Here is a 14,059-nt window from a genome sequence, read left to right as displayed (position 1 = left end):
AAGAGTCTTTGACTTAAGCTTGCCTTCTAAGCTCCTTAAAAGATCTGTGTAGGGTAGTTAGCCTGTTCTATGTGATGTGATGTGATGTAATATGTGTGTGTGTGTGTGTGTGTGTGTGTGTGTGTGTGTGTGTGTGTGAATATTCCAAACCTAAGCTCCCAGGACTCTGACCAATTAGAAATAAGTCTGCTGACATCTATCTTGACTCTAAAGGGAGGCCTGCCAATCAACGGCCACTGAGGAAAGCATTGCTGAGTAAAAGTTCCTTTTGTTTATTGATTTTTTTTTTTTGAGGGGGGCAGGGTGTTGGTTAAGAAAAGATCTTGCCATGTAGCCCAGGCTGACCTTGTACCTATGGAGTCAAGTCTGGCCTCTAATTTGCATTCCCCCTGCTTCAGCCTTTCAAGCGTTGTAATTACAGGCATACTGCATAATGTCTGGCTCAGAGAAAGACTTCCTGCTATAATATGAGCCCCAAATCAAATTAGTACCTGAAACCAGATACTGAATAGAACTTTTGATTTCATTCACCACCAAAAACAGTTTGTCGAGGCTTTATTGATTAGGGTTTACATCATCTGCAAGTAGGAGAGTTATTTACCTCTAATTGTTCCCGTGACACCACCCACTCCTTCACCTACCAGCGACGCCGTGTTCAGAGCAGAATTATCCCTGTGTGCCACAGACTGGATAGAAAACTGTCCGGTCTCTAGAAGTTAAGCACAGCAGTTGCAAGTGGATGACAAGTCCAAGTTGCTCTTTTTCCTCAGTTTTCATTCTCTGTGGTTGACATCTTCTCTTCAGTTCTAACATCACAGCATTAGCTACAAAATTCAGTGTCAGCCATCTCTTAGCAAAAGGAAGCACAGAAGCAAAACCCTGTGGATGGATGATCTGGGCTGTTACATAGTTGACCTTTGTGGCAGAAGGGACTAGAGTGGGCTAGGCTAGTAAGAGTACAAGCTGAGGGGCTGGGGAGATGGCTCAGTGGTTAAGAGCACTGACTGCTCTTCCAGAGGTCCTGAGTTCAAATCCCAGCAACCACATGGTGGCTCACAACCATCTGTAACGAGATCTGATGTCTTTTCTGGTGTGTCTGAAGACAGCAACAGTGTACTTATACATAATAAATAAATAAATAAATAAATAAATAAATAAATCTTTTAAAAAAATTAAATGTGACTTCAGATATGGATTTCCAGGAAGGCCTTGGATGGAAAGAATCCTGCGGGAACGGAGTAGAGCCACATTTGAAGAGCAATATGTTCTCACTAGAGTGGAGACAGGAGAGACAATGATGGGTGAGGTGCTTAGAATATCTGTGACACCTTTACAGAGACAAATTGGCAGATGCAGCCATCAGCCTTGAATACCCTTGTTTTCAGTTACTGGGGAGCATGAGTAGTAAAAAGATGCCAATGTTCTATGAAGGGAGTCAGAGAGGAATGTTGGAAGAGGGCAGTATAGGGAGAAGAGAATTTGTAAAGGTGGCCCTTGGCAGGGTTTTGTGTAGGTGCTAAGAACAGATTTCATACATAGGTGCTTGCTGTCCCCAAAGAGCAAGCTGCATCAAATTAACAGTAATGACACTCTCCCTTCTGAAAAGATCAAATATCAAGGGCAGCAGGCTATAGTATGGGCTTTTCTGTCATCACTATGGAAACAATTCTCTGCAGGGCTGCCACGTAATGAGCCTAAGTGGAGAGACTGAAGCACAAGTTAGCATTAAGTGCTATGCAATGAGAGAAAGACAGGCCTTTGGATCATCAAGCATGCCCACGATTAGAGGGAAGAAGCTAGTTTCAAAGAGCTAGTTTTCAATAACTAAGGATACATACCAGCTCAAGACATGTTATGTGGTGGCCAGAAACAGAAAAGATGAAGTATAAGGGGGAAAGTAGAAAAAGTGATGCTTAGCGAACACCAGTTAGAACCCAGGAGTCAGGGAACAATAGGATGAAGCGTCAGAACTGGGAGAGGAAGACGGAAAGGAGGTATGGCTACTCTCCTTGGTGTCTGGACAAGACAGAACCATCCATTCCAAGGGCCCTCCACACCTGACTTGCATTCACAGGGTATATGACCTTTTTGGTCATAGCTTCATTCCAACTATCCTGGTTTCCCTTTTCCCGCTCTGTAGTGTGGAAGCAGAGATTCCTATGGAAGACCAAGTGGTTTGTGAGAAGTCAACCCCAGTTCAAGGTGATTCATCCCATGACAGACCATTAACAGTGTAGTAAAAGCCACCTCTGCAATTGTGTAGCAGAGAAGCACGGCATCAAGTAAAAACAAACGCTCGGGGAAAGTCTCGGGAGGTCCTAGTCAAAGATCATGTCAGCATCTATTATGTCAGTAGCAAGGAAAAGCGAGCCAGGAAAATGGCCGGGCGAGAGTCGTGACCTGGAGGTCTTTTGAAGCCTCTGTCTATCTCCGTTCGACGGATATCCCCATAGGAGATGGTGCACACGCTCAGTCTTTGGATGGAACCCTCCGGACACGCCACGGTCATCTGGACTCTGGGGAAGGTGATAATCACAGAGGCCTAAAGTTCTTGACTTTTCAGTTCTCACGAACCTCCGGAAGCGCCCTTGCGGCAGTAAACCACCAGGTGACACGGCCCGCTCCACAGACAGCAGGGGAAGGGGCTGGTAAAAAGCCAGAAGTCCCGCCTTCTCTGCGAAGCGGTCCAGAAAATGGCTCACAATCTATAGCATTGGTCCAGTGTCTCTCTGGCCCGCCAGAAATGCCCTTCTGGGTTTTCATTGGCCAGCAAAAGGATGTAATACTTGTCGCGTGTCAGTGATGTATGTCCGTTTACGTCACAATCACCGTGGCAACGACAAATCGGAGCCGTGATGGTTTCTGGGAAACGGCGTGCCATTGTCTAAGCACCCTAAGCCAATGAAATTTCAGAGGTATGGTTTAAATCTCTAGAGGAACAGTGGGAGGGGCGGGATTTCTAGTGCCCAGACGGGTCCTGTGTTGCATTCTGTAGTACGTTGTCCTCTGGGCAACTGGCGCTCCACTAGATGGGACGGACAGAGATTGTCAGGACGTAGTATAATTCACCGCTACTGTATTAGCTGGGTCTTTCCTCTTCTGCAACCTGTGCCAAGAGGCTCGGGTTCTCCGCGCTTGGATTTAGTTCCCATGATCCCCGCAGTCGGGCCTCCGAGCCCTTAGGTAGAGTCTCAGGAAGATCAAAAGCCTGAGGGCCGATATCCTCCTCAGTCACTACGCCATTGGAAATGTGAAGTATCTGCCCAGCCTAGAACAGGTACGCTGGCAGACCCAAACTACAATGAAGAGAAAGTGCCCAATGTTTAGTGCAAAGAGATCTGGGATCTCAAGTTCCTCCAGTCTTTTAGGACACGGTATCCAAAATTGTAAGGGTCTGAAAATCGCTGCAGGAAGCAGATAGTATGCAAAGACAAAGAGTATTTACTCTGCAGAAACAACCAGCATGCGGGAGTCAACTATTTTTTTTTTTTCCGGAGCTGGGGACCGAACCCAGGGCCTTGCGCGCTCTACCACTGAGGTAAATCCCCAACCCCGAGTCAACCATTTTTGAAATGGTGACCCAGGACAAAGGAGAGCAGAGTTCTTATAGGGTACTCTAATAAAAGGATTAGGTAATCTAAAATTTAATTGGTGTATGCTTAGGGGCTTAGGGACTCACAGGTGCTCAGTGGTCTGCATTCCTATGCAATGACATTTAGCCATAGGATGAGATAGGGCTGCTCAGCGCAGAGGGCCTATCTGAGAGGATATTTTCCAGTTTTTTGTGGTTGTCCCCAAGGTATTCTTTCAGAGGGGGATTTATGACCTTGTTCTGGATTTCATGATCTTTCCCTGGAGCTGGTGTGTTATGGTCTAGTTTCTGGGACTTATGATCTGTTCTGGAGCTGATGCTTATGGCCGTTTTTTCAAATTAGGCCTGGTCCCTAAATGGGGACAAATGGGGTTTGTGTTGTCCTTTCACAACTTTCAGTTTTCTTCTGTGTTGTATATTACTATCCTCTGAATCAAAACAAACAAACAAAACAAAACAAAACAAACAAACAAACAAAAAAAACCCACCTGCCTTCTTTGGGTGTGCAACACAAGCAAAAGACCATCCCAACTGGGTGTGTTGATATGGACATCTGCTCATAGGCAGAAGGGTGTGAAGGACCACCAGCCTTCCCCTTAATACCCAAAGACCACTCAATAGAACCAAAGTCCAAATTAAGAAGAGTCTGGTTGCCTAGAGAAAAACACTTCGCACAGAGCAGCCTTGAATACATTTAACAGGATGCATTTTAAGGCAAAGAACATAGAAAAACTACATATTGGTTGGTAGTTGCAGAGGGGAGTAAAACAAGCCAGCAGTTTAATAGAAGCCAAAAACACATAGTTGGGGCCTTTTGAGCCTGAGTTTCTAGAATAGGGTTGGTTATTTTCCAATGGGACTTTCCCTATCGCTGCTGGCTGGAGAAGACACTGAGAGGATGGTGAGGATGGAGATGGAAAGGCCAGCAAGGAGGTGTGTGCTTCAGGTGACCATCAACCAGTGCCCGTGGAATCAAATGGCAGACTTTGGAACCTGCTTAACTTCAGCCAACTAGATTACCTGCTGTGGGTCTGTGAGAAAGAGCTATCAAGGTTGACCCTTGTTTGGGAAATATGGAAATTATTGGGTTTTGTATTTGAGATGTTTCAAACCAGAAACATCCAAGGATGGAGGACATCCATTATAAGTAACCATACACAGGCTGGGTTCAGAGTACTAAGACTGGCAGAGTAGACCTAGCACAAAACAGTGAGGCATAGGCTGAGTGTGGTGGCACTGACTTACAATCCTAGTCAGGAGGCTGAGGCAGGAGGATCATGAGTTCAAAAGTTCCTGGAAAACAAAGTGATTTTAAGGCCAGAATGAGTAATTTAGAAAGACTCTGCCTCAATTGTAAAGGGTTTCCTAGCACGGGCAAAGTTCTGATATTGATCCCCAAGGTGTCCTCACCTCCCGGACCACAGGACCACACACACACACACACACACACACACACACACACACACACACACACACACACACACACAAACACACACACACGCAACTAGTGTGGTGATTGGAGAATTAGGGTTTTCTGAGGGTGATCAAGTAACAGAAAGGGTCAGCCTATACGGAGTCCTAAGTCATGAGTATGTAGTCAGTGGATCAGAAATTAGGGTATTGGTTAGAGCTGCTTTCTGTCTTTTCTCTGTACCAGGTTCAGATTATCCCAAACCCAGGTCCGAGGACACTCTTTCCTGAATGGCCACTGTAGGTGACCTGAAACTATGACTTTACTTCGATTGTCTCTTTCCCTATGTGGCCTCAATGAACACATAAGGATATTTTTCTTAGAAAAAAAACATAGCCAGGTGCCTTTAATCCCAGCACTGGAGGCAGAGGCAGGCAGATCTCTAAGTTTGAGGCCAGCCTGGTCTACAGGCAGGTTCTAGGACAGCCAGGGCTACACAGGAGAACCATGTCTAAAATACAAGACAAAACTAACAAAACAAACAAAAAAGTGAAAGAAAGAATGAAAAACTTATTTAAAGACAGGTCTCACACACACGCACACGCGTGTCTGTTGCCAAGGTGACAGAGGAGCCTGCACGTCGACTTCAATTCTTTCTCTCAAGCCGCCTTGCTGTGTATCTGCCCATGAAAACCCTAGCGGGGAAAGCAGGAGAATCAGGAACTGATAATTACCCATGCCCTGACCCGCATGATGATCCCTCACAGACCCTGGTATCTTCACCAGAAGCTTCTGCTGCTGGAGAATCATCCCTATTGGTTGTTGTGTTGGGTATCGGTATACAGAGCAAGACCCTATACTCAGAAAAGCATCCTGGCTGTGTGGCTGGAAATAGGGTTCATTAATAAAGACGTGTGTAACAAGTGCAAGGCCCTAGTCAATCACAGAGCGCACAGCACAGTGAGCTAGTTAGTGAGCCTGTGAACCCAACCCTCGGGAACTGGAGGCTGAAGGATCAAGTTACAATCCAGCCTGGACTACAAAGTCGAGTCTTAGAAAAAACAAACTTGGGCTCTGGAGAGACGGCTCAGCAGTAAAGAGCCTTGGCTGCTCTTCCAGAGGTTCTAAGTTTAATTCCTAGCAAGCACATGGTGGTTCACAGCCATCTGTAATGGGATCCCATGCTGTCTTCTGGTGTGTCTGAAGACAGCGACAGTGTACTCACATTTTATAAAAAAAATAAACAAATCTAAAACAATCTCCCAGCAATGATGGCGCACGTGCCTTTAATCCCAGCACTCAGAAGGCAGAGGAAGTGGATTTCTGAGTTCAAGCCCAGCCTTGTCTACAGCGTTCCAGGACAACCAAGGCTACACAGAGAAACTGTCTCTAAAAACCAAGTGGGGTGGGAGATTGAGAGCAATCAAAGACATGGTCCCCAATCAATCTCTGACCTTCACAGGCACATGTAACATGTATACTTGTACCTCCAGTTACACACACACATGCACCTGTACATGCAACACACAAATGTACATTTTAACAGTGGGTGATGTTATCTTGCCTACCTTAAAATACAAGGCACTGGTTATTGTTTGGGGATCTACTTTTTAGGGGCATCCAAGTCCTGAATGGTTTTTATCTGTAAAGCTCAACCTTTTCCTCTATGTAAAGCTCAGTCTTCCCACTGTGGCCTGTCATGTCATATGTTGGCTGCTCCTGAGAAGACATAACTCACTCCTGCATTCCATCACTTCCATTCTGATAACATGAATCCATAAATAGGCATGACCGACACACCAGAGGATGCTGGGATCTGGTGACTGTTCTTAGGATGGGCTGTTCTCATACCTGCTTGTATGACTCTGTCCTCATGCCTAGTGTATGGCCTGTTCTCATGCCTAGTGACTGGCTTGGTCTCCATACCTGGCACAAAGCCCATGCCTTCTCAGGCCTTAGTGACTCTCTAATTCTCCACGAGTTTTCCCTACTTTCTTGACAGCTCCCCCTCAAGTGTGCCTCAACTCAATTTTGTTCTTTGCTCTTATCCCTCAGCTGAACAATGTTTACCTCAGCTTTACATGCCCTAAGCTGATAACACAGCTTCACATATTCCTTGCGGCCTCGATGTTTTCCCCAGTGGAAGGAGTTCCAGATGTACGCCCTCCAATTTCTAGTCTGTAGCCATGCACTGATATGGTAGATCGTCTTGCTGTCACCAACTGTCACCAGCTTATCCACTCCTCACAGAATCGTCCCTTTTATATTCAACTGGAGTGCAGTCAAAAGCAGTGGCTCGTGGGCTAGGGGAGACTTGAAACCTGGAATCACACAAGAGGTGTGGAGAGGTCCAGCTACAGAGATAGGCATCTGGAAGCAGGAATGTCCCTGGGTAAAGACATACCTCTGGCATCAGAGTGCAGGGGTCAATGACCATGTCACTTTTCCATCTTCCCAACTCCTACGGAAGAGTCTTCTTCATACATACTAAAGTACTGGCCACTCCTTCACATGGCATAGGCTAATACATGTCCTCAAATAGTTACTGAAAAAAATCTGTCTTTCTGTAAGATGGAGTTGTTCCCATCGATGGTTGGGCAGAAATGTGGAAAGTTGGGAATTTGTAACTCAGAGGCTAAGTGCTTGCTGGGCATCCTGCCAGTGGGAGGCAGCACTAGAGCCTGACCCAGGTGCTATCAGATTAGACTTCCCACTCTTCTGATGCGTGTGAGTGTGGTGTGGATATGTGTGTGAGAGTGTATGAGTGTAGTGTGAATCTGTGTGCGTGAGTGAGTGTGATTGAATGTGTGTGTAAGAGTGAGTGTGTGTGTGTGTGAGTGTGTGTGTGTGTGAGTATGTATATGTGTGTGATGACTGAGTCTATGGCTTTATGCATGCTCAACAAGAACTCTGCCATTGAGCTACAGCACTAAGTTCATTGGGGGTGGGGTCGTTCTTCCTCTTTGCCCTGGCATTGGCTCCTTTCACCATTTTAGTTTCATTTTTCTTCAGTGTTTTATCTCAGTGTTTCATTGGAGGCACCAGAGTCAGAGCATGAGATAATAGTCCTTTTCCTTGTTTGTTTTAAAGATTTATTTTTATGGTATTGGGTGCTTTGCACCATCTGAATGCAGTTTTTCCAGAGGCCAGATGGGGGCATTAGATCCTCCAATACTAGACTTCACAGCTGTGAATGCTCCCCCATCCCCGCCGTGTGGGTGCTAGAAACTGAACCCCGGTTTTCTGCAAGAGTAGGAAGTGTTCACCTTTTTTCTTTTTTGTTTTTTTATTTGTTTTGTTTTGTTTTTTGTTTTTTTTTAGTTTGGTTTCATTTTCTCCACACAGGGTTTCTCTGTGTAGCTTTGGCTGTCCCAGAACTCACTCTGTAGGCCAGGCTAGCCTTGAACTCAAGAGATCCTCCTGCTTCTGCCTCCTAAATGCTGGGATTAAAGGCTTACGCCACCATTGTCTGGTTTTTGTAGTTGTTGTTTGTTGTTTGTTTTTTAAGATTTAGCCTTTTATTTTTGTTTATGTGGGTCTATGTGAGTGTGTGCAACATGTATATGGATTTTATGTTATGATTCACAACAGCAAATAGTTAAGAAGTAGCAATAAAAATAATTTTACAGTTGGGGGTCACCGCAGCATGAGGAACTATATTAAAGGGTTATAGCATTAGGAAGTTTGAGAATCTTTGCTCTACAAGAACAAAGCCATTCCTAACTACAGTCCATGTTCTCCTGCATCCACATTTTGTGTGTCAGAGTTGCAGATGTGATCCAGATGCTCGACTTGAAATAATGAGGACAAAGTGACATCCCTGGGGCTGATTGCTCTGTTTTAGTTTTTTAAGTTTTTATTATTATGTATGTTGGTGTTTTGCCTGCATGTATGTCTGTGCGAAGATGTCAAGTCCTCTAGAACTGTGTTTATAGGCAGTTGTGAGCTGCCCATGTGGGTGCTGGGAATTGAACCCGGGTCCTCTGGAAGAGCAGTCAGTGCTTTTAACTTCTGAGCTATCTCTTCAGCCCTGACTCTTTTTTTTTTTTTTTTTTTTTGCAAGGCATTGTTTTATTGCACATTTGCCATTACAGAAAAGCCTTATGCTTGGGAGATGTCCCTCAGATACTTGCACCCGAGTCTTCCCTCAGGATAGTGCACCATGCCAGTTCCCTTTAGTTTCTCTTAAACGCTGGTCAAAACTGTCACATCCTTGTTTCCCAGGGTAGATCAGTCCCAGGTGGTGACTAAATCCTTGATATCAAGAAACAGGCCCCAGTCACGTGCCTGCACTGTGAGGGAGGCATCCAAGTGAGCTCTGGTCAGAGGCTGCTTTCGGACAAGATCCAACATCTCTTGGCCTCCGGCCCTGTGGTAAGCTTCCTGGTTACACAGGTTCCAAATCATATCCACCAACCAATGCTTTGCTCTGAATGGTCCCACCACTGTGACTCGAGTCTGGCCTGAAGCTGTGAACCATCCCTCCAGTTGAATAAAGGTGTTGCTGTGTTCCTCAATGCATCTGAGGTATTCGTCACCATGGCCAAATATGTGCTGCTCCTGGTCCTCATCTATGAAGAACAGGAATGGAGACTCAAAGTTTTCAGGAATCATCCACCAGCTATTCTCGTTGGCAGCATCCATTTCCATCTCAGACATTCCCCAATTTCAACACAAGGCAAGTCCAGGCAACTGACTGCAGAATGATATGACTCTTTTTTTTTTTTTTAAGATTTATTTATTTTAGGGGCTGGGGATTTAGCTCAGTGGTAGAGCACTTACCTAGGAAGCGCAAGGCCCCGGGTTCGGTCCCCAGCTCCGAAAAAAAGAACCAAAAAAAAAAAAAAAAAAGATTTATGGGGCTGGGGATTTGGCTCAGTGGTAGAGCGCTTACCTAGGAAGCGCAAGGCCCTGGGTTCGGTCCCCAGCTCCGAAAAAAAAGAACCAAAAAAAAAAAAAAAAAGATTTATTTATTTTATATGAGTACACTGTAGCTGTCTTCAGACACACCAGAAGAGGGCATCAAATCCCATTACAGATGGTTGTGAGCCACCATGTGCTTGCTGGGATTTGAACTCAGGACCTCTGGAAGAGGAGTCAGTGCTCTTAACTGCTGAGCTATCGCTCCAGCCCCCACTCATTTTTTTTAAGACAGGATATTCCTATGTAGCCCAGGCTACATATAGGCAAACTTGTGTAAAAAATAAAAAACAAAAAACAGAAAGGGTCTTAGCTACATAGGTCATAGCGGGCAAGATATTAATTTCTTCTTTATAGTATAAGTGCTATTGCCCATGTGATTGCTTAGCCCTCAGGTAACAGAGGTCCTAAAAGGCAGAGAATCAAGGTTGGATTAGATAGCTAACACCCTGGATTCCACCTTTCAGGCTTGTGTCCTCAATTGCTTGTCATCTCCACCTGTGTTTTATAAATGTGTCTTTTTTCGTTTGCTTGTTAGTTTTTTTGTTTTGTTTTTGTTTTTTGTTTTTGTTTCTCAAGACAGGGTTTCTCTGTGTAGCCCTTGCTGTCCTGGAACTCACTCTACTGGGATGGCCTCAAATTTAGAGATCCACCTGCCTGTCTCCCAAGTACCATGTACTGGGATTATGGACTTAGAGATGTGACTTAAGGGCTGGAGAGATGGCTCAGCAGTTAAGAGCACTGACTGTTCTTCCAGAGGTCATGAGTTCAAATTCCAGCAAGCACATGGTGGCTCACAACCATCTGTAATGGGATTTGATGTCCTCTTCTGGTGTGTCTGAAGATAGCTACAGTGTACTTATATATAATAAATAAGTGTTTTTAAAAAAGAGAGAGAGATGTGACCTAAACATTCTGTGAGTGGTTTTGAGACTGCAGAACAGTGGTTCTCAACTTTTCTAATGCTGTGGCCCTCTAATATAGTTTCTCATGTTGTGGTGATGCCCAACCACAAAATTATTTCTGATGCTACCTCATAACTTAATTTTTGCTATTGTTATGAATCTTAATGTACATATCTATGTTTTCAGTGGTCTGAGGCCATTTGACCCCCACTCATACCTACTCCCAGGGGATGAGACCAACTGGATGAGAAACTGCTGTAGAGGGAGGTCTGATGGACACCTGTTGTGATAGAGAACTTAATTCCTGCTGTCCTTAGGGTGGGAAGTCCTCACAATCATGCTTCCTCTTGGCTAGTTCTAAGTTCCATGCACCATCCAGTATCTGAGACAGAAGCTTTGGCCCATAAAATACTTTACCCTTTCCAAGAAGGTCTTGGGCGGTAGTATAAACAAGTCTAAATCTGAATCTCCACATACTTCCTGCTTCCTCACTGACGTAGGCTCAAGACACCCCCACACAGGACAGCTGTGTATCACATGTCTGGAACCGCAGCATTCAGGAAACCAAAGCACAAAGATCAAGAGTTGGCTACCAAGTGCATTTATGCCCAGCTTGGGCTCAATGAGGCCCTGCTCAAAACAATAAAGAACCCGTGCCTAGTGACCCTTGCTTACTGTTCTTCCAGAAGACCAGAGTTGGGATCCTGGCACCCACATCAAGCTTTCTTCAATTTTTAAAGTACTGAGCCAGGGAATTTGATGCCTCCTTGTAAGCTCCTCAAGGTGGGTGAGTAACCAGGCCCTACCCCTGAGGACCTCCAACCACCAGGCTCCACCCACAGAGCACTCTAACTGCCACAATGGTTGGACCCAACCTCTCTAGAAACAGGTGGCCAAACTCCTCCATTCAGAGTAAAAAGCCCACACTCAGGATTTGAAAACCCACCCATCCCATTCCGGGAAATCTCCACCCTGGAAAGCCCTGTCACCCATTAAAAACCCTATATAAAAATGAACCCTGTCTTCTGCTCACTTCTCTGCTGCTTTTCTCTGAGGGAGAGAAATCCTCCCAATACATCTCTTGTGCGAGGTTTGTTGTGCAGTGTGACTTTGTGGTATGCCTTGGCTCCTTACTTCCAGAATACCTTTCCCCTCAGAGTTGTAACACCTGCATTAAGGAACCCCACTCCCACCCCCACCCCTTGCTCCTCAGAGCTCCTCTAACACAGTTCTGGCCTCCAGAAGTACCAGACATGCGTGTGGTACATAGACATACATGTACAGACAAAACACTCATACACATAAAAGAAAATAAATATGTCAAAAAACAAGCCCAGCACGTGGGAGACAGAAGCAGGCAGATCTCTGAATTCCAGGGCCAACAGATGTACACAGAGAAACCCTGTGTCAAAAAAAAAAAAAAAAGAAAGAAAGAAAAACAACAACTAAAACTAAAACCAACCAACCAACCAACCAACCAACTTACAAACAAACAAAACTCTACACCTTCTGTCGTTAACATTTTTACTTTGAGAAAGAATTTAGATTACTACTGGACCTTTGTTAACAAATTAATGCCTAATCACGAGTTGTCAGGCCACTTTATGGCTTTCTGTTACTGTGATAAACATCATGACCAAAAGCAACCTGGGGAGAAAAGGGTTTATTTCATTTTACAGGTTTACAATCTGTCGTGATTGCCAAAGCAGGGACTCAAAGCAGAATGTTGAAGCAAAAACCATGAAGGAACACATTACTGGGTTTCTCTCTGGCTTCTGCTCAGCTAGGTTTCTTATACATCCCAGGACTACCTGCCTAGGGATAGTATCACCCACAGTGGACTGGGGCCTCTTATATCAATTAGCAATACAAAAAAAAAATCCCCATGAACATGAGCACAGGCAATGCTTCAGTTGAGCTGAGGTTCCTTCTTTCCATGTGTGTCAAGTTATACTGAAAGCAATAAGGGCCTGGTCTGATTGTCTAACTGTAAGATACCAAGTGGCCATCATGAAAGTGTTATTTGACCTACGTATCTATGGGCCAGCTAGGCATGGGCAGTATTCTAACATAATGTGAAATTCAGGCTTGACCTAGGACATGGCAGGCCCCACATGACGACTTGTAGAGAGGCTGAAGCTATAGTTCATCAGTAGCGTGTTGCCTATCACCAAAGGGTCCCTAAGTTTTATCACAACAACACACAGTTTATGGAGGAAAACTTAATAGCAAAGAGGCATCTGTAGGTTGATGTCTATATGCAGGTGAGGGCTGGCACATGATAAGGCAAGGCCTGTAATTGGACAGTAAAAAGTAAGGCAGGGACAAAGTTTTTGTAAGGGGGAAAGAAGAGGAGAAGGGGAGAACCAAGATGGAGGCAGAGAAGGATGACCCAGATTCGTGTGGCTTTAAATGGTCACAGGTAATTATGAATATTTAAGGGATGAATTTTTGTTTGTTTGTTTGTTTTTTTTTTTTCGGAGCTGGGGACCGAACCCAGGGCCTTGTGCTTCCTAGGCAAGCGTTCTACCACTGAGCTAAATCCCCAACCCCTAAGGGATGAATTTTTATAGTCAATTTATCTTGGTGGGCAGATTATATCATTATCGATTGGTTGTGAGTTTATTGTGTGGACGTTTTTGTGGATTGAGGATTTAACACATAAATCTGATTGCTAGGGGTTGGGGATTTAGCTCAGCGGTAGAGCGCTTGCCTAGCGAGCGCAAGGCCCTGGGTTCGGTCCCCAGCTCCGAAAAAAAGAACCAAAAAAAAAAAAAATCTGATTGCTAAATTACAAACATCTAGAGTCCTGATTTTACCAGGTTGCAGGGAATGTGAGCAAAGTTGGAGCCGGCTGGGAGAGCATGCGGCTAGCCAGGGTGGAGACTGCAGGGGACAGAGAATAGCTAGGGGTGGTGTGGCATGGTGCCCTAGAACTGGCTGCTGCAGAGATGAATGTACCCACTAATGCCATGTGACTCGATGATGTCAGCAATGGAGAGGGAGCAAGGGCACTTTTATATTTACAGCAACAGGCATCCTGACTAAACAAGGCAGGGGCAGTTTAAGAATGGTGGGACCAGCTGGGCACACTGTGAGAGACCTGGCCCCTAAGCTCTACCCTACAAAGCCTTGAGTTAATGTTTGGGATCTCATGTGTTCAGAGAGAGACAAGGAAGGATATACAGTCCAGTTATTTATTGCATCCATCACATGGCAAACTGAAAACAA

General features: G+C 45.0%; 1 long non-coding RNA gene across 2 annotated transcripts; it reads left to right on the top strand.

Moving 5' to 3' along the window:
- The first annotated feature begins 286 nt into the window (after positions 1-286).
- Positions 287-9,520, top strand: LOC134482889 (uncharacterized). Of its 2 annotated transcripts, none has more exons than XR_010059581.1 (2): positions 287-2,915; positions 9,228-9,520. It is a non-coding gene; the product is annotated as an uncharacterized LOC134482889 (long non-coding RNA). The 2 variants fall into 2 exon arrangements; XR_010059582.1 differs by having other exon boundaries at positions 287-3,277.
- The last annotated feature ends 4,539 nt before the right edge of the window (positions 9,521-14,059 follow it).

The sequence above is a fragment of the Rattus norvegicus genome, chromosome 1 (assembly GCF_036323735.1).
Source record: "Rattus norvegicus strain BN/NHsdMcwi chromosome 1, GRCr8, whole genome shotgun sequence".
Lineage (NCBI taxonomy): Eukaryota > Metazoa > Chordata > Mammalia > Rodentia > Muridae > Rattus > Rattus norvegicus.
This window is presented reverse-complemented; position numbering and strand designations above follow the sequence as displayed.